The following is a 19,613-nucleotide window of genomic DNA, read 5'->3' as shown; positions in this document are numbered from 1 at the left end:
CTGCAAGGGCTGTAATACATGACTGTAATACAAGCTCGTACGTCAACGAAACCCTATGCCCAGAGTGATCATGCTGCACCACGGACAGCTGTACCAAGCTTGCTACACACAGACGTAGCTTTCAACATCAGGTAAGGCACATTTAAGAACTGCAAACTAAGAAAGTAGGTGTGGACAATAAGACCCCCATTTTAAATCAAACAACAGTTAGAAGTCCTCCTGGTGAGGGTGCAGATGGTAGTAGTTAACATTTCTCCATAATTGTGCAAATGAGGGCATGAATCCAGATTGCACGAACTGAAGAAAACATACTTGGTAAAACATAGTAACTTTTTTAATTGTTACACTGTTTACCCTCTCTTGGAATCAAGATTGTAAGAATTAAGAGACTCTGCAAAGCTAAATACAGCTCAAGGCAGTCTCATATAGAAAACACCATATAAAATTGCCTCTGCTTGGATAGCACAGGGACACCTTAAATTCACGTATAAAAAAGTGAACCTTTGATCATACCACCTTTCAAACAAGTTTTTCTTCAGTGCTCCCAGCTCAGGCAACAACTCCGCACACACTACCCAGCAGTCAGAGCCAGAATCTTGGCCATCAACTTTGGTGCCTTGCATCCTCTTGTTCCCCAACACTATCCCATCATCATCAAGTCCTGCTGATTCTAGGACTAGAAGGCATCTGAATCAATCTGATCACTACCTTAGCCCACTTCACCTGGCAGGGGGAAGAGAAATCATCCCTGAAGGAAGAGAACATCATATGGATCCACTACAATTATTTTATGCACAGCAAGTGGTATTCAAATTAAAAAAAAATACTAGGACAGACAAGAAACAGGCTTTTCTAACTAAAAATACAATAAAGAAAACAGACAATAGAAACAGACCTACAGATTCATCAGATATTGAGCTTAGAAAGTGAGAAATCTAAAATAATTGTGATTACTATCTCCAGAAAATAGAGGGGAGGAAATGACAGAAATAAATGAAAAGATGAAGAATTGCTTCTGACTGTGGGGAATAAGAATACAATATGAATTCTAGAATTAAAAGACACTCTAACTTGAAAACCTTAATAAATGCGTTTGTACATTTGATATAGAAGACTGAATTAGCAAACTGGAACATGGTTCATTAGAAACTAAACAAAAACACACATTAAAAAAAAGAAATGAAAAATTTGAAACCAAGAGTAAGAGACAGATAAAAAACTATCAAAAATTTCCCAAGGAGGAGAAAAAGAATGAGGAAAAAAGGTTAATATTTAAGGAGACATTGGCGAAGAATTTTCCAAACTGAAAAAGATAATTCACAAATTCAAGAACAAGCAGGATAAATTCAAAAGAAACACCTAGACAGATCACATGAAAATGGCTGAAAAGAGAGGGAGGAGAGAGAATTTTAAACAGCAAAAGAGAAAAGATGTATTACTCTCAATGGAGAGAAACTTAAGACTGGAGCTGCCTTCACAATAGAAGTTAATGGGAGTCCAAAGAAAATAGAATCTTTGAAATGCTTTGTAAAAAGAATAACTGCCTAATTAGTATTCAGTATCCAGTATAAATATCCCTTAAAAGAGAAAGTGAAATAGAGATGCTCTCAGACAAATATATATGTATATCTATACTAATAAAAGGGTAATATACTAATTAGACCCAATAGACCAGAAGTCCTCTGGGCATCCTTCTGGACAAAGCCACAGTGGCTGGGCCAAGGCAGAGGCGGTTAGAGGCAATCAGTCAGGCAGGCAGAGGGGTTAGAGGTGATCAGGCAGGCAGGCAGAGTGGTTAGGGGTGATCAGGCAGGCAGGCAGAGTGGTTAGGGGTGATCAGGCAGGCAGGCAGGTGAGTGGTCCCGGATTACGAGAGGGATGTCCAACTGCTGGTTTAGGCCCGATCCCACAGGCAGTTGGACATCCTCCGAGGGGTCCCAGATTGGAAAGGGTGCAGGCTGGGCTGAGGGACCCCCCTCCCATGCACAAATTTTGTGCACCAGGCCTCTAGTATATAATAAAAGTATAATATGCTAAGTGTCTGATCGATCCTCGACCAGTTGCTATGACATGCACTGACCATCAGGGGGCAGACGCTCTGACTGGTAGGTTAGCTTGCTGCTGGGGTCCAGCCAATCAGGACTGGGTGAGAGGGTCAGACATGCCCTGGAGCCCTCCCACAATCCCTCCCCGACTGGCCAGCCCCCATTGGCCCAGATCTGGGACTGGGTGAGATGGCCCTGCCAGCCAGGTCAAGGGACCCCGCCCGTGCACGAATTCATGCACCAGGCCTCTAGTGTACATATATTTGAAGAAAGTCATCTGTGGCTAATAATAATAATAATCTAAGTGAACAGTTCAGGCTAAAGAAAAGTGAGCCCGGGAGGAGAGGAGGGACAAGGTAAGAGATGGACCAAAGGACTTGTATGCATGCATATGAACATAACCAATGGACACTGACACCAGGGGGATGCAGGCATGTGCTGGGGGGTGGGAGTGGCCGAGGAGAGGTCAATGGGGGGGGGGGGAAGGAGACATATGTGATACTTTAAGCAATAAAATTTTTTTTTAAAAAAATGAGCCCAAAGGAAAACACTAAAATTCCAGAAGGGAGAAAAAAAGAATGAAAAGAGTAAATATAGGATGGATACAAATTAATATTGACTGCAAAAAAACAATGATTATATGTCTTGTGAGGTTTAAAGCAGAAAATCAAGAGCAAAGATTTAAATGGAAATAACTTTTAAGCTTCTATCACTATCAATGGAGTGGTAAAAGCAATAATTAATATTAGAATCTAAGTAGTCATAATACATGTCATGATATTAAAGGCAGCCAATAAAATATTATTTTAAATGTATTCTTGCCCTGGCCAATGTGGCTCAGTTGGTTGGGCAACATCCTGTGCACCAAAAGATTTCCATTTCGATTCTAGTTAGGGCACATGCCCAGGTTGTGGGCTTGATCCCTGGTGTGGAGCATGCAGGAAGCAGCCGATTGATGTTTTGCTTTCACATTGATGTTTCTCTCTCTCCCTCTCCCTTCCTCTCTCTCTAAAAAAATCAATAAAAACATTTTAAATGTATTCTTACTAAGCTAATATGTGGATAAAAATAATAGCAATAATATTTATTAATCCTATAGAAAGCAATGTGAGAGTGAAAACAACTAACAACAACAGAGTCCAATCTTTTCATATCAAGTATTTAAATTAATACATAGGCACTCTGAACTATAGAATATGCATGCACTGCGAGAGCAGTCACACAGAGGATGGCCTGGCGACCAGTCACTGTGAGTGAACATCAGCCACAAACACATGCCATTGTCTGATTCATGCAAAGACAGTGATATAGTGCTTCATCCTTAAAGTGCACCAGTCCCTCCACACCAAAAAGAATGGCCCTTGGAATATGCCATGAGTTCCTTAAGGTTCTCAAACACAATCTTCTCCAACGCCTCTAGAGGCCCCTTGTCCACATGGGCAAGACACACCTTGACTGTATTCAGCATGACCCCAAGGAACAGAGAAGGCCAACATTACTCCTCATGTTTGCTACCAGAGCGGACCACACATCCTATCTGCTTCCACTCCAACTTGCCTCTGAGAAGCATCCTATGAGAGCACCGAAGGAGACCTCCAAGGGCTAAAGAGTCAGTGGCACATCAGATCCCTGTGTACAAACTCACGATGTACAGCCCATGCCCGTCCACATTTATTGTTTGACATTATGATTACACTTTCTGACCATAAGGAACGGTTCTCTACATAGAGAACAAATAAGTTAATTCAGCAGAGGGAATATCCCATTAGTTAGTACTTCTATTAATCCTACTGAATAAATTCAAGCAAGTTCTGACTGACCTTGAAAAATTATTCTTTTTCTCTTGGGGCGGCATTATTTTCTACTTGTTTGTTTAATTATAGTTCCTGGGTCGTTTCAAATACAAAGGACTTTATCTCCAAGCATTTTGCTATTTGTCATGTGGTTTCCGTAACTGACCACACATTTAAACCAGATTAATCCCTATAAAAATATAACTTTTTCAATCTTAATGGGCTTCATAAACTGGAAGCAGGGAGCACAGAGCCAGATGATTTATTCATACAGCCCACAATCTACACTGACATAATAAAGAGCATGTATTTGTCCTCATTCAGCTCCAAACCAACCCCCATAGGCACAAGTGCTAGTTGATCCCTGGTGCTCACCACCTACAGAAGGAACCAGAGGTGGGAAATACAACTGACTAGAAAGAATGAATGGGGAGATAAACCAAAGAACTTATATGATTATAGGCATAGTCCATGGACATAGGCAATAGGGTAGTAAAGGGGGGGAGAGAAGATGTCTGTAATACTATCAACAATAAAAAGTATATTTAAGAAAAAAGAATGAATGGGATGGAGGACAGGATCCTAGAGAAGAAACTATAGAGAAAAGGCATCTATGAGAAGGGCTAAGAAAAAGAAGACATGACTATCCACTTGTCATCAACCAAGTTGTTCTTCCTTGGAAGTTCCTGAATTCAGATTTTAGTTTCCTCAAAGCCTTGATAATGCAAGCACTCTGTGCCACCTTCAGCTGCTTTATTATTGGCTTATTCTTTTCCTGCCCTACACAGGTTAAGAATTCAGAAAATGTCTCGATGGAATAAGCAAGTGTCCAACTTCTCTACCTCTCAGCAGCCATGCTGTTCAGGACATTTCTCGCTCCCGACCTCCCCACCCCTTTCCCACTCTGTTCAGCAGATGGCCAAAGGGGAGAAAGGAGACCCACAGAATGTTGGATTCGTGCTCAAAGAGCCCTCTTTTGTCTGGATCCTGTTCCGAAGCCTGGCTGTCTCAGAGGCACTCTGGTGCCCTCAAAGAGATGGATTTTTGTAATTTATTCAGCTTTTATAGCTGTTCTCAGAAGGACCATTGGTACGTTATTTGCTACTCTATCATAGCTAAAAGTGAAAGCCTCCATCATATTTAAATTGTGCTTTACTCATGAAAATAGCTTTTCCTTGGTGGGTGACATAAGCAAATGAACAAGTTTGGATTTTTTTCCCCCACTCTCCACTGAATTTGAAAAGAGAAAGGAAAAAGATACTTCATCACTACATAAGTGAAACAATCCTTGCACTCTATCTTGTTGGAGAAAAGTTGCATAAAAGGTTGCCCTTTTGAAATGTGGATCTCCATGGGATGAGAGACGGGAGCAAGCCTCCTGCATCTCTCTCCATCCGAAAACGCTCCAGATGTACCATCACCACCGCCTTATATACACTAAATGTCACTACAGCAAATTGGGATTTGCCTTTTTACTCTTTGTCAGTTTTAAAATCTTTCCTGATTGGACTAAATATTGAGATCCATGGTAATATGTTTTATTATCAGAGTGATTTTGCATCATTCCTTGTTTGCAAGCCAAACTAAGTATACACACACACACACACACACACACACACACACACACACCAATGTGCAGGACTCATCCATGATTTATTTAGAATTAGGCAGTCTGCCTAGTTCATTCTCAGACCAAGCAGAGGGCTCGAAGTACAAATAAATTTCTCTGGTAACTAGAGTGAAATAAGACCTAAGCACCAGAATTCCTAACTGTGAGTACAGAAATAAAAAGAACGCATCTGTATTTATATTATGTTCTCTTGAGAATGTCAGCTCATGGTTTCTATGTAATTAACCTGGTTTTACCTGTGTTTACAGATATATATTGTATGGTCCAATTAGTCTGTGCCTGAATAGTTTTGTAAAAATCAAAACACATTCCAAATTCTCCGTTCTATCTAAAGGAGCCATGTGTTAAATCATTTTCTAAACTGAGGACGCTCTCAAATTGCCATTCAGACATATATATTGCAAATGGTGTGTTAGATATTAGTCGCATCTTTGAGTTCTGTGCTTTACTTTTCATTTCCTTATTTTTTAGGATTTAATTAAAAGGCTTGGCTAATTTCCTATTAGTATATTAAACCAAGGCTGATTGATAACGCCCCAGGGAAACTTTTTGGCAAGTTTTATTCACTAAATTACACCTTGCCTGACGACCCCTTTCTCAAGACAACCCTCCCACTGGTCAGCATTAATTTAAGAATGCACAGGAGAGTAGGACACACTCAGGCCGGAAAGGCTGACCAGCCAGCTCCATGTCTAGGCTCTGTCCTTACAAGCTGTGTGGCTTTAGGGATGTTCCTTAATCTCTAAGATCTCAAATTCTTCACTACCAAAATAAGGTCTAATATCATATACATTATAGAGATTTTGAGAATTACTTTAAAATACTCTAGGGATCTATTTATAAGCTGCAAATAATGTAAAAATGTAAAGAATGGTATTTTGTTAATATTATGTTTGCAAGCTTAATATAAAAGTACTAGAGGCCCAGTGCACGAAATTAGTGCATGGGTAGGGTCTCTAGGTCTGGCCGGCTATCAGGGCCGATCAGGGCCTTCCAGCTGCTGGCCGGGGCCTCCCTTTGTTCTGCACCACCCCCTGGTGGTCAGCTCACGTCATAGCGAGCGAGCAAACTCCGTCTCCCGGTCGAACTCCTGAGGGGACACTTTGCATATTAGCTTTTTATAGAGAGAGATTGCTAGTTATCTAAAGAGTTATATATTGTAGCTACATCAGCTACCACCATCTACCAATTTCTTTCAAGAAATATGCTGCAAAATAATTCCTTGCAACAAAATAATTCAATTCCTATAAACTTTATAAAAGGTATATTTCTATTTTATGAGTCCTATTTAAATCCAGTTGCATAAAAATGTGGTTAATTACATTCTAGGAAATAGCCATTTTGAAAAGAGGTAGGTGTTCATTAAGGAAACAAAATTCCATTTACCTCACCATCACACCTACACTGATTTCTCCTCTGTGTTCAAAGGAGGTTAACATGGTAAAAATATGCTAGAAAATGAAAATTGAATAACTTAAGTTCCATGACCCAATCCATGCCTCTAACTGTGGTTAAAGGTAACTTTTACTCCCTAAGTAAACTCTAGGTTCAAAAACTAGTACCAAATCACATGTTCTATTTAAGACCAACCTCTAAATGCTGAATGCCTTCTTCTCTCAATGCCTCCTCTTTCTTCCTTTCTTCTTTTCTTTCTTTCTTACTTTCTTTCTTCTCCTTCCTTCCTTCCTTCCTTCCTTCCTTCCTTCCTTCCTTCCTTCCTTCCTTCCTTCCTTTTTTCTCTCTCTTTTCCAAGTTTTATTTCTTGGATCAACTATTCAGGATCTGACAGTTATCTGTAAAGTCCTGCTTGACTCCAGGGGTCCCAGGGCTCTCTGTTCCAGGAACCTGAGTCTGCACAGGGATTCTTAAGTGGCAGTGACAGACAACAGACTCCAGGAGACCAGCCATTGGTCAAAACATCTGCATGGAGTGCGTTCACTCACATGACACATCAAACCCCTCCAGTGTGTGAGAAAATGTGAAAGTAGGAGAGTGTCTAAGAATAAAGAAAGTATTGCTACAAGTTAGAAATGTCAAAAACAAAAAACGGATTATCTCCAAGGCTGGTGATGTCATTAACATCAGACCATAGGTTGTTAATCAAAGTTAAGCAAAGTATCATCTGAGAGAAGTCGCTCAGTATCTTTGAGCCTCAGTAGCCCTCTCAGTAAAAGTTTCTGAAATCTATTTCATGTCAATAGCATCCTGGGTGCCTTATCTGATCTGATAGCCCTCAATTTAGATTTTTTGTGAGAGTTAAATGAATATGTTGTTATATATTCTTAACTGTGAACTATTCCAAATATGAGTAGTAAGTAGTAAGTAGTAAGAATGGGGATGGAAAGAGTTTACCAGCTACTAAAATATTGATGAAATAACCATGTTTTTCTATTTTGGCTTAACCAAAATATAAAAATTAGTATAGTGCCTACAATAGAGTAGATATGAGACAAATATCTGTGAAAATCAATTAATGTATTGATTAATAAGAAAATAATGCCTGGTCAAAACCCTTCTGTAGTAACTAAGAATAGCACTCCATTTAATTTCTTTTTTAATTATCCAACAGGTTGCTTCGAATATTGACAAATGCTCTTCGACAATGAGTCACAGATACTATCGCTCATATTTATAGTCACAGGAAACATTTCTGAAACCTGTAAAATATTCTTAGCAGTCAGTGGTAAAAATATTCACATGCTCGTTTTACATAGGGTTCAATATGTAGCTGTTAAGATGCTGGGAGGTCAGGGATTAAAGAACTTGGAATCTTTTTCTCTCCCTGCCCCTATATTTTTCCTACCTTCTAGCTAAATACTGTATGTCAGTTATATTTAGTAAAGATGAAGCTTTTAATTCCACAGTAAAAAAAAAGGGGGGGGGGTTTAAGACAAAAACATCACTAATAGAAGTATTATGGAATTCATTCCACAAGTCAAATTACTAAATCAAGTGTATTTACAAAATTATAATATGGGAAATTTTCTGCCACAGATTACAAAAGTAGCCCGGCTGGTGTGGCTCAGTGGTTGAGCATTGACTAATGAACCAGGAGGTCAAAGTTTGATTCCTGATCAGGGCACATGCCCAGGTTGTGGGCTCAATCCCCAGTAGGGGGCGTGCAGGAGGCACCCCATCAGTGATTCTCTCTCAGCATTGATGTTTCTATCACTCTCTCCCTCTTCCTTCCTCTCTGAAAGCAATGAAAATATCTATTTTTATTAGAGGTCTGAAAATTAGAGTTCTGTAACCTAAAGAAACACCAAGGAGCAATACAAGCGAAATGATGAAAGCAACGCCCTAACTAACTGTATTTGCTTTGAGTGCTCAGAGTGTCAGGGAGGTTTGCAAGAATCAGCCTGAAAATCTGCCCTTGTCCCAGAAATCCACACTGACAAAGGAAAGGTTTCTAAGCTCCAATTTGAAGAATTTAATATTTAAAGACTAACTGCTCTATTTGCCCCCTTAGTTTGGCCTTGATTTCTTTTACTTCTGGTGGTCCTTTGTAAAAAATGTCAAAATGCTGGTTGTTCTTATATTCTTTTCAACTCAGACATATTCTTTTCTTCCTTCCCCTTTCTTTCCACTTCTCTTCTTTTTTCTCTTCTCTCCTGTCTTCTCCTTTTTCTTTTCACTTTTTTTCTTCCCATCCCCCCTCTTCTTCCTTCTCCTGCTTCGTCATATTTCTCTCTCTCTCTCTCTCTCTCTCTCTCTCTCTCTCTCTCTCTCTGAAAATAAAATAGGACCAAAACCACCCATATTGGTGTGGAAAGGTCATGTTAATGGTAAGCTTTTGGCTGAGAGTTGTCATTTCTGGCAAGATCCCTCAGGGTGCGCTTGAATTGCATCTAGGATAATAGCACTCCTCCAACTTAAGAAAGCAGAGTAAAGCTTTGTTCCTGGGCAAGCCCACCTGAGAGCAGTGTCTGCAACATCAGATCATGCCATTCCAATTCTTCTGGGGAGGAACCCAAGTCATAAACAAGAAGATTTACAAACTCTAGTATTGGAAGTTTAACTGTTTTTCCTTTAGTGACATTTTTTTCAACACAAAGTCACCATGAACATTAGGAAATATTATATGCAAATAGTATTCAAGAAGAAACAGTGTTCTTTATTATTCAACTTCTGAATTTATTATTCAGAGGAAAGAAAAATGAAAAGTGATTGCAAATGAAGCTGCCAATTACACTTAGAATATATCTTTTAAATATTCCTGTGGTGACAGAGACATATGATTTTTTTTCTATCTAATTTACCAGATTCTGAACACAATAGAGGCCACATTACAGAGAAGCATCAGGAAATAGCATAGAGGAAAGACCCAGAAAGTTATGGCTCTTAAAAATCAATCTATTGGGTTTTTGAATTTTTATTGAATTTATTGGGGTTATGTTGGTTAAATAAAATTATATAGGTTTCAGGTGTACAGTTCTATAATACATCATCTGTATATTGTATTGTGTGTTCCACCCAAAGTCAAGTCTCCTTCCATCATCATTTGTCCCTCCTTTACTCTCTCCTACCTGCCCCCACCCTCTTTCCCTCTGGTAATCACTATACTGTTATCTGTGTCTATGATTGTTGTTGTTAATCCCTTCACCTATTTTACCAGCAATCTAAGTTTTTTCAGTGTATGGTGGTTTCCTTAATGTACATGCTGGAAAGAAAAATACATTTACAGTGAGCTAACAGTATTACCTGTATTTTGTATGAAATGACAATATCACATATTTTAAAATTAGAATGAAAAAGAAAACTATGGTGCTTACGATGATAATCAAATCATGTGCCCAAACTGTAGCTGGAATTTTGTTCCTAGCATTTACTAAAGGAGCTCTTCCTCTGGACACGGCTGCCAGTCATTTTTAAGTTTATTTCCAAGATTGAACCCCTTTTGGCTTTTTCATCCTAGACCAATAGTGGAAATGTTAGCACTAGGACAGTTAATGCCGATTTTCTCGCCTTAAACTAACAAGATTTCTGGATTGCACTGGCAAGCAATTCAATTGAAATTTAGAAAGGATATTTTAAGAGCAGGAAATCCCTCATCAGAGAAGAAAAAAAAAAAAAACTAGAGGCAGACAATTCTCATGTCCAACGACTTCTACATTAAAAACAAATGTTTCATACTATTGAAATCATTTCATTACCCAGCTCATTCCTCTTATCTGGAGGTAATTTTAAACAGATTCCAGCCTACTTTGCAAACACAAATTTCCAGCCACTCTCCTGCATCCCCCAAGAGGCCATTTCATAAGCAAGCTAACATCAATTCAAACAAGATTCATTTTTTCCATCACTTTACACCCTAGAAAACTGATATAGACTTCCCCAGATGAAGTTTAATACAGAACATAGGTTTATGAAGTGTGTAACCTCATTTCAAATGTACACATAATATATTGATATAGACTTCGGGAACATTTTCAAAGAATACATCCGTGATGGGTCCAAGGTTTAAGTGGTCCTTTTTGCTGAAATGAAGCTCATAAAAGATTTCAGAAGGCCAGAAAACTTTAAAATATAGTGCCTTTTTAAAGATTTCCCAGAATGTTCTAATTTAGAAACTAAATTGTATATCCACATTATAATGTATAGTATAAGCAATTCATTATACAAAACAAATTTGACAATTGAGGACCTGATTATTAATTTCAAAGCTTGAGTGTTTAGAGAAAAGTCACATAAGTGAAAACCAAGATGACAATAAATAACACACAATAGTTTATGCACAATAAAATGTCCCCCAAACTTAAGAATGTGATTAGTCTAAGTTAGTAGAAATGCCTTCAGGTCCATGGTCATTCCAGTTTATATCCTGTCTAACAAATGTCACTATGGGATCTAATGTAATACATAGATAGAATTGTTCCCTGCATTACATCTTTCTCAAAAGCTTGTGGTGCTGCTATAATTAACCTAGTTATTAATTAATAACAGGAAAGAAGCAAAGGGAAGGCTAAATATTATAGTCATGTCATTTGGGCAACTTCATCAGGAAGCAACAACTTTATACTCCCCAAGGGTCCAACAGAGGGGAGATAGATGCATGCCCAGTCAAGTTGGAGAGACTAGTGAGGGTGCTTGTTGTCAGTCACACCTGGGTACAGGTCATTGGCCAGAATTGGTGTGGCCACTGCAAGAACGGGAAGATTTGGGATATTTAATCCCCTGAACAAAGAAACTCCCTCTCTTGTGCTCTTATGCTCTTGGCTCCTCTTGGCTCTCTTGGGATACTTGTTATAGGGGCGCACGCTCTCTTGGCTACCCTGCATTTGCCCACATGGCCCATTCAGACCCCACACACAATGGACCAATGGACTGCAACCAGCCTGAGACTGAACTGGACCTGGCTGTAATATGGGACAAAAACTCTGGGCTACGGGCTTTGCTTCTAGCTCTACACTTCTTCTATAACAGGACTAAGGGAAATGGGACTTTGAAAACAGGGAAGTGCCTACACACAAATAAAAGTCACTCATTTTCCCAAGTGAGTCTCAGGAAATTCTTTCCCTTGAGATATAATAAGGACTCCATCCCCAGTATTCAGTGGGGGAAGGAATACTTCAATTTCCCCAAGAACGCTCAGAGATATACCCTCAATCACATCCAATGTTCTTTATAGGTATGATATCTATTATTGTACCCTTCCCATATGAATGTACAGTGGGGCTTTGACTTACGAGTTTAATTCGTTCTGTGACGGAGCTCGTAACTCAAATTACTCGTATGTCAAATCAATTTTCACCATTACAATGAATTGAAATGCTGGGCTGATGTTGTGGCATTCACTGTGACATTCGCTGCGCCAACTAGCGGTGGAGTATCTGAAGCTGGCTCGTAACCCGAATTTTAGCTCACAACTCAAAGCAAAAAATCGGCCGAGAGATGGCTCGTATCTCAAAAAACTCATTAGTCGGGACACTCGTAAGTCAAGGACCCAGTGTACTAGTATATCTTATCCTGAGTAATGAGTTCCATAATTAGACTATGCAAAACTACTATATCTTCTTACTTTGCCCAAACTGCATTTTTCTGTTTGATGATTTTCTCTCTTCAAGGTATGCATCCCACTTCATTCCCTGGAATCCAAGCTATATGATCACTTGGTTAATAGAATAGTGTACAATTGATGATGACCCAGGACATAAGGAATGCACAGCTTCCACTTTCTGCATCTAGGAAAAATCAGTCTCAGAACCCAGCCACCATGCAGTTAGAGAAAGCCCAGCTTGCCAGCCATGTACTAGTAAGTTGAGCCATCTTGGGAGAGGATCCTCCAGTTCCCAGGCAAGCTATCCCAAGAGATGACACTCGGAACAAAGACAAACTACCTCTATCAAGTCCTACTCAGACTGCAAATTAATGAACAGTAGAATTGATCATTATAGTTTTTGGCCAAAAAGTTGTGGGGTGGTTTGCAATGGATAACGAGGACACACTATATTTTCACTCCTACCTAATTAAACATTTCACACATAATCTTGAAATATTACAAATTATTATAAAAGTAACTTATTTTAGTTTCTGCTGTCCCTCTATTCCTCACTGCTTTTTAATGTAAGATCTACCACATGAAAGAGACATGATTTTTTAGTAGTTTTATTGATTAGAGAGAGAGAAAGATCGATGTGAGAGTGAAACTTCCATCCCTGAGTATGTAACCTGGGTATGTGCCCTGACCAGGAATCAAACCAGTGACCCTTCGGTACATGGGCCTATGCTCAACCAACTGAGCAACACCGGCAAGGGCAGAAAAAGACAAAATTTAAGGATATCAAGTCTGATGCAAAGCCTGGAAAATCCAAAAACTGGTTAATCAATGTTGTGTCGTTGAAATATAAAGTATAGTGAGTCTGAAAGGCGGTGTGTGAAGAATTAAAAGCATACATTATGGCAGCATATGATTTCTTGGTAAGATTTAGAGTTAAATTGTGCTTTTAGTGTTGTCAGATTACTTAAAAGCTGGATAGTGGAAATTAGTCATCAAAACTCAAGATACTAACAAGCTGAAACCTTAACTCTTACTGGGTCACAGAACTAAGGTTCTGATTCCTGTAAAATATACTAAAGCATGTTATGGTATGTGCTAGTTATCAGATCACACGTTTTCACAGACATCTTTCTCATATCATTTTCTTAGGATACTGTGTCACCTCATACAATCTTTTTTCAGAGAGAAATGTTTTCCTTCTTGCCTTGAAATTTCCCTGCATAAACATGAAAAATCTAAGGACAATGTAAATATCACCCAAACCAAGATTGCTGTCTTTTTCAATTTGGAATAAAGTTTTGTTTTAACAGTTACTTTACTATGACAATCATTCTGCCAACAAGTTACATTTGATCATCAGTTTTTAAATAGTAATAATCATAAAAGATGGACTTCAAAAGGGAAAGTTCCTTTAGAAAAATGTTGCTTTAAGACAACCTCTCATTGCAAAATATGGTGCTATTGTTTCCTGCAAGACACCACAGGGAGAGACATAATGACAGCAGCAAAGGTAGTAGTAATAGTAAAGGTTAATGATTTATTCATAGACATAAGAAGTAAATACTTAAATAGCAAACCTATTTCTCTTAAAGTAAATTATACACACTTATTAAAAGTTTTCAAATAAAGTCAATAGTTAATATAAACTAAGGCCACATATTGAAAGAGATTGTATTTATGAATTTACATAAGCCAATTACATTTTATTCCTAAGAACATGTACAAAACCTCGAAAGACAGGATTTATGCATCTGAGCTCAGAAATCTAATGGTCAGCAAGTGCTGATAAAAGAAACATGGCCTTTGATACAGAGTCTATTGAAATTAATAAATAATATAGAGGAAGTTATGATGGTCCCATATGCATTCTTTTTTGAGTCCCTATTTAAAGGCTGCCATTAAAAAAAATGCCCAAATTGTATCTCATTTTCCTCAAGTTCTCATGAATTATATGTCTTCTAGTCATTATATATCACCAACTGCTTTAGTTATTTTTAAAAGACCTCCAAGTTCAAAACAACAGCATTTGAAAATATTTGATTCAGCGGCTTTCGTGATGGGGCAGCTGGAAAAATAAAAGATGATTGATGAAGCGGTGACACTCATTTAAGCCACTGGTAAATCTCATGTTATCCCTTGAGAAAAGTAGCAGTACCACCTTTCTCATATGTATGCACAGTCACACGTACACATGTGAGCAACTAATAACATGTGTTAAAAAAAATAACTAATGTCCTATGGATGTTATTAAGTAAAAAAAAAGACTATTATATCACAAAGCAGAAAAAATTCTGTTACAAGTAAGGTTTTAACCAGCAAGATATGAGTCTGGTTAATATCATTTAAAGTGAAAATTAATTAGAGAAGCCATTTATCAATGACAAATTTTGAATGTGTATCAAAATATTTATGAAATAAAAAAAGCATAAGTAAATGTGCTTAATTTAAAAATAGCTTCATGATAATAAAATTGGTGGTGTCAATTATAATTTTTAATTATTTAGTTTCTGGCTTATTTTTTGATAATTTAGTTACCCAGTTGATATTTGTTTTTCTTGATGTCATTCCATAAAGTCAAATTTTAGTGCTTTATAGTTTCCCTTCTTAAAACTGTTAGTTTAGTTTTGCCCCTTTGTAGATTAATGGGTTACTACATTTTTTTAAAATATATTTTATTGATTTTTTACAGAGAGGAAGAGAGAGAGATAGTTAGAAACATCGATGAGAGAGAAACATCAACCAGCTGCCTCCTGCACATCTCCCACTGGGGATGTGCCCGCAACCCAGGCACATGCCCTTGACCGGAATCGAACCTGGGACCCTTCAGTCCGCAGGCCGACGCTCCATCCACTGAGTCAAACCGGTTTCGGCGGTTACTACATTTTTTGAGTATTAACAGCCCCAATACATTATTCTCTATCCAGAGCCCACAATAGGTTACTGGAACAGAGCATGTACGGACTGAAACTGGGATGTGGGAAAGGATAGAGGCCTGAGAATCAGAGAGAACAGAATGAATTTCAGTTTTTCATGAATTAGCTTTGAGACATTGGGAAGATTTCATCTCCCTAATTTCTTCTTCCTTGTCTCCAAAATGGGCTTCAAATACCTACTTTGGTGGTTTTTAAATTAATTAAGTGGAATAAAGTTTGCTAAAAACTGAATTCAGAGCCTGGCACATATAGTTGATGGATACATTGTGCTACCATTTTAATAATTAAGGTATCAGTACTACTTTCATAGTAGTACTAACAATAAGCCGGTATAATATCAGTTAAGAACAGAGATTCTGCAGCTAGACTGCCTGGGTTGAAATCCTGGATCACCTACTTACTAACTGTGCAACCTTGAGAAAGTTACTCTTTCCTTACCTGTAAAATGACAGCAAGAATAACAGTGGATACTTTATAGGCTTGCTTTGAGGATTAAATGCATTAATATAAGAAAAGTACTTTGGGTAATGTCTATTACATAGTAATCCCTAATAGCTGATTTCTAGTATTTTTAAATAACTAAGGCTATCTTAAATTATGATGTTTTAGAATGTCAAAAGACTAACTGGGTTTGAATCTCAACTCTTTCTTCCACTTACTAAGTGGGTGACCCCTTGGGCAATATATATGTACTAAGATAATTCCTGGGAACTAGAGGAGTTAAATAAATGTTACCTAATATTATGAAAATAAAGACATGATTTTACTAGTAAAAATATTAAAATCATAATATATCTAAAGTGAACCTCTCCCACAGACTTAAAGAAAAGGAATTGCTTTATTAATGGTAATTATAACAATGAGGTAGATCATTTGGCTCGTCATTGTTTGAGGCAGGCCTTAGCTTCCATATTTTTCACCAGGGGAAAATGTGTTTGAAATTAAAATACGAATTTATGTTCAAATAATTCCTTATGTTCAGGAGCAAATCTTTTCCTAGACTCTTGACAGGTATTAATTAAGACTACAGGACAAAAATGATTTATTTAGGCTTAGCCCACGTTTAAGTTCTGCCTGATTACAGCACTGAGAATTTAATCCACCTGCTCAAGTTGGAAATCCAGTGTAAGTGTTGGGATTAGAAAACCAGATTAACTGACTACCCAGGCTGCCTGCAAACCCCTATCCTCAGGGAACATTTTTTTTCCCCCAGGTTGGTGAGAAATACCATATGCCTACAGAGCCATTAGCATACAAAATACTGGATCAAATTCCATTGCTCCTATGAGATTCTAGAGGGCCTTTCTGAACATCAGTGGAAATCATGACCCCAGGGTTTAGGATACAACTCTGAACTAGACAGCAAAGAATAAGCAGAAAATAAAAACCAGAACTCTGAATTCAAGTCCAAATGCTCATTTCATGACACAGGAGGTGGAAAGCAACCAGCATGCCTAGCCTCCCTTCATGAATTCAATCTGAGAATTTGAAGGGCTCAAATCTAAAGATGGGTGGGATTCTTCCATTGCCTTCTGTGAGTAAACATTTTAATCTTTCTTTCTTTAGCTTTTTAATATTTTATCTGAATTCTTATTTGGGGAACTCTAAGCAGTTTCAGAAACAGTTATTTCTGGAAATGAGAACCTAAGAATAAAGGCAATCAAAGTCCCTGGAGCATGGTTACTACCTGGAGTGCAAATTATACTTGTGGATACTTTAAAACATACATTGACATATATATGTACTCCTTTTGCGTAATTGGTTTACTTGAGTAATTTTAAAATGCATACTATTTGATTCCCAGACCTATTGAGCCTTTTATGTTTTATTGTGACAACATAAATTGTTATAATGAAATTAATTTTTAAATCCTAATATGTAATCATCATCAAGAAGAATATATTCCAACAACTAAACAGCTCGGTGGGTTTTATTCCTTTCAAAACTAATTTAATGCCTTCTTTTTTAACCTCTTGATTCATTTCATCATTCATTTTTTTCTGAAAAGTTCTCCTCAAGCATATTAGACTCAGTAGGTGTCTGGAAGCTTCAATTTGGAAGTAGAATTTACTAACATTTTTTTAATAGTGAATTATGATGAAAGATACAAAATAAAAAATATCTCAGCCTAAAAAGCTAAGAAACCATAATAATGTCCTGGATGCTGCCCTAAAAATGATCAAATGTTTTCATTTCCAACAGCACCAGAAAGAACTCCGAGTTATAGGTTAAGGTTTTAAAAGCATAACTACCCCAAATCCATACATGATGCCAGTGATAAATCATATCCATAGATAGATGATAGCAGATGGACAGGACGGACAGCAGATGGATAGATGATAGATAGATGATAGGTGATTGATAGATAGATATAGATAGATAGATGATAGATAGATGAAATATAGATAATAGACAGGTAGATAAATCAGATTTACTGACAACAGGCTGCACCAGGGAACATCTGCAGCAGCTCTGATTCTGAGAAATGGTTTGCAGGACAGACCTTCCTCAGTTCCCCCATGTTAAGGACCGGCACATGGAAGGCTTCTCCCATGAGTCCCTGGCTCCAGGAGGGTTACAAACACTGAGATGGCACGAATCAGCTCTGGGTTGTCCGATTCACGTTGGTTTGTACTTCTATGTGTAATTATGGGAAACAGTGAGTGAGGACAGAAAAGCTGGCCTTCAGCATTCAGGTTAGCAGATCAGGTCAGGGGAGGAAATGGGGAAGCTCTGCAGTCTGCATCTGGGTGCTGGAGCGGAAGAGCACAGGCCCACAGTGATAGATGGAGAAGCTGGCCGGGAGAAAGCAGACAAGGACTACAGCTCTGCACACGCGCAGACAGGAAATGTTCGATGCAGGCATTTCTCTCTGAATACAAGCTATTTGCCTGGTGGCACCATATGGCCAAGGAGAACTACTGCTGCTTCACACAGGGACGCCAGTTCTCCTGGAGCAGCGGGAAACAGAGCAGAAGATCGGCTTCTCTCTCTGCAAGCTTTTACACGATCATGTGACTCGGTCCCCTGATCTGAAAGTTAGCAAAGGTAGAGGAGGAGCATTTACCAGACAAAGTTTAGGACTTAAAAAAAAGGTTTATGAGTGGACACATCTTCCAGATTAGATATACAAGTTAGTACTTTTTTTTCTCCAGAACCCAGCAGGGTTTAGGCAGTGATCTGGATTTTCTGCAAGCTTAAATTTGCCCTTAATCTTATTTTCTGGCAAATGGATATGGTTTCATCTACCTGCATCAGAACATATCCATTCCCCCTACTGAAATTTCTAGAAGAGGTACATTCAAATCTATGAAACTCTTCCTCTACAATGAGAGCTTTCCGGAGGTGAGTTAACCATCTCAGAAATTTTGGTATATCAGAGCAGGGCCTTTGATCCTTTTTTTGTGTCATTGGTATTTCCTAGGAGAAATGAGAACAAACTTTAGGAAAGGCTGTTGAGTCCTTGCAACCCAATATAAACACTCAAACAGAGGGAAGATAAAATCGGATCCAACATCAGGGTGGTAAAAACAAACAAAGACTTTGAGTTGTACTTTTTGTTTGTTTTCTAACGGTCCTTAAAATATAATAGAGTTAACAACTAGGAAAATTAATTTACAATTATGGAGAAAACATACATTGGGTCTCATTTCTCCATGCATATGTATCACTATATTTGCATTTTTCTCTGTGTTACTACCAGATTGCCTTGAAATCTATACATGGCCATATATATCCCAAATGGAATCATCTCTATGTGGTATGCATACTTGCCACTTTCACAAAACATTTGATGCTGCATCTTCATGTACATTGAGATTTCCCTCATAATCTGTTGTATGAATTATTCATCTTTTTAAAGGAAGAAAATCTGATGGATCTGGTGGAGTGGACAATCATTAAGAGAAACAAAAGGATTTGGTTCCTTTTACCTCATACCATCACAGTCCTCCATGTGGCGTCCGGTTCTCCTGGCTTTCAATTCCTCAGCCAACAGCATCCGTGCTCAAAAACATAACCTCACCGCCATGTGTCAGGGAAAACTACGCCAAGCCTACATGAAAAAAGCTGTCAAACTACTGCTGACATCCCATCAGCAAGCCAGGCAGAGAGCACCGCGTGGCTTTCTGTCTTGGCCCAAATGATGTCCCCTTGGTAAAGCAGATGCCCACTAAAAATCTGAGTCACCAAGCGCTGTTTCCACTCTTTCATTGG

The sequence above is a fragment of the Myotis brandtii genome, unplaced genomic scaffold (assembly GCF_000412655.1).
Source record: "Myotis brandtii unplaced genomic scaffold, ASM41265v1 scaffold185, whole genome shotgun sequence".
Lineage (NCBI taxonomy): Eukaryota > Metazoa > Chordata > Mammalia > Chiroptera > Vespertilionidae > Myotis > Myotis brandtii.
This window is presented reverse-complemented; position numbering follows the sequence as displayed.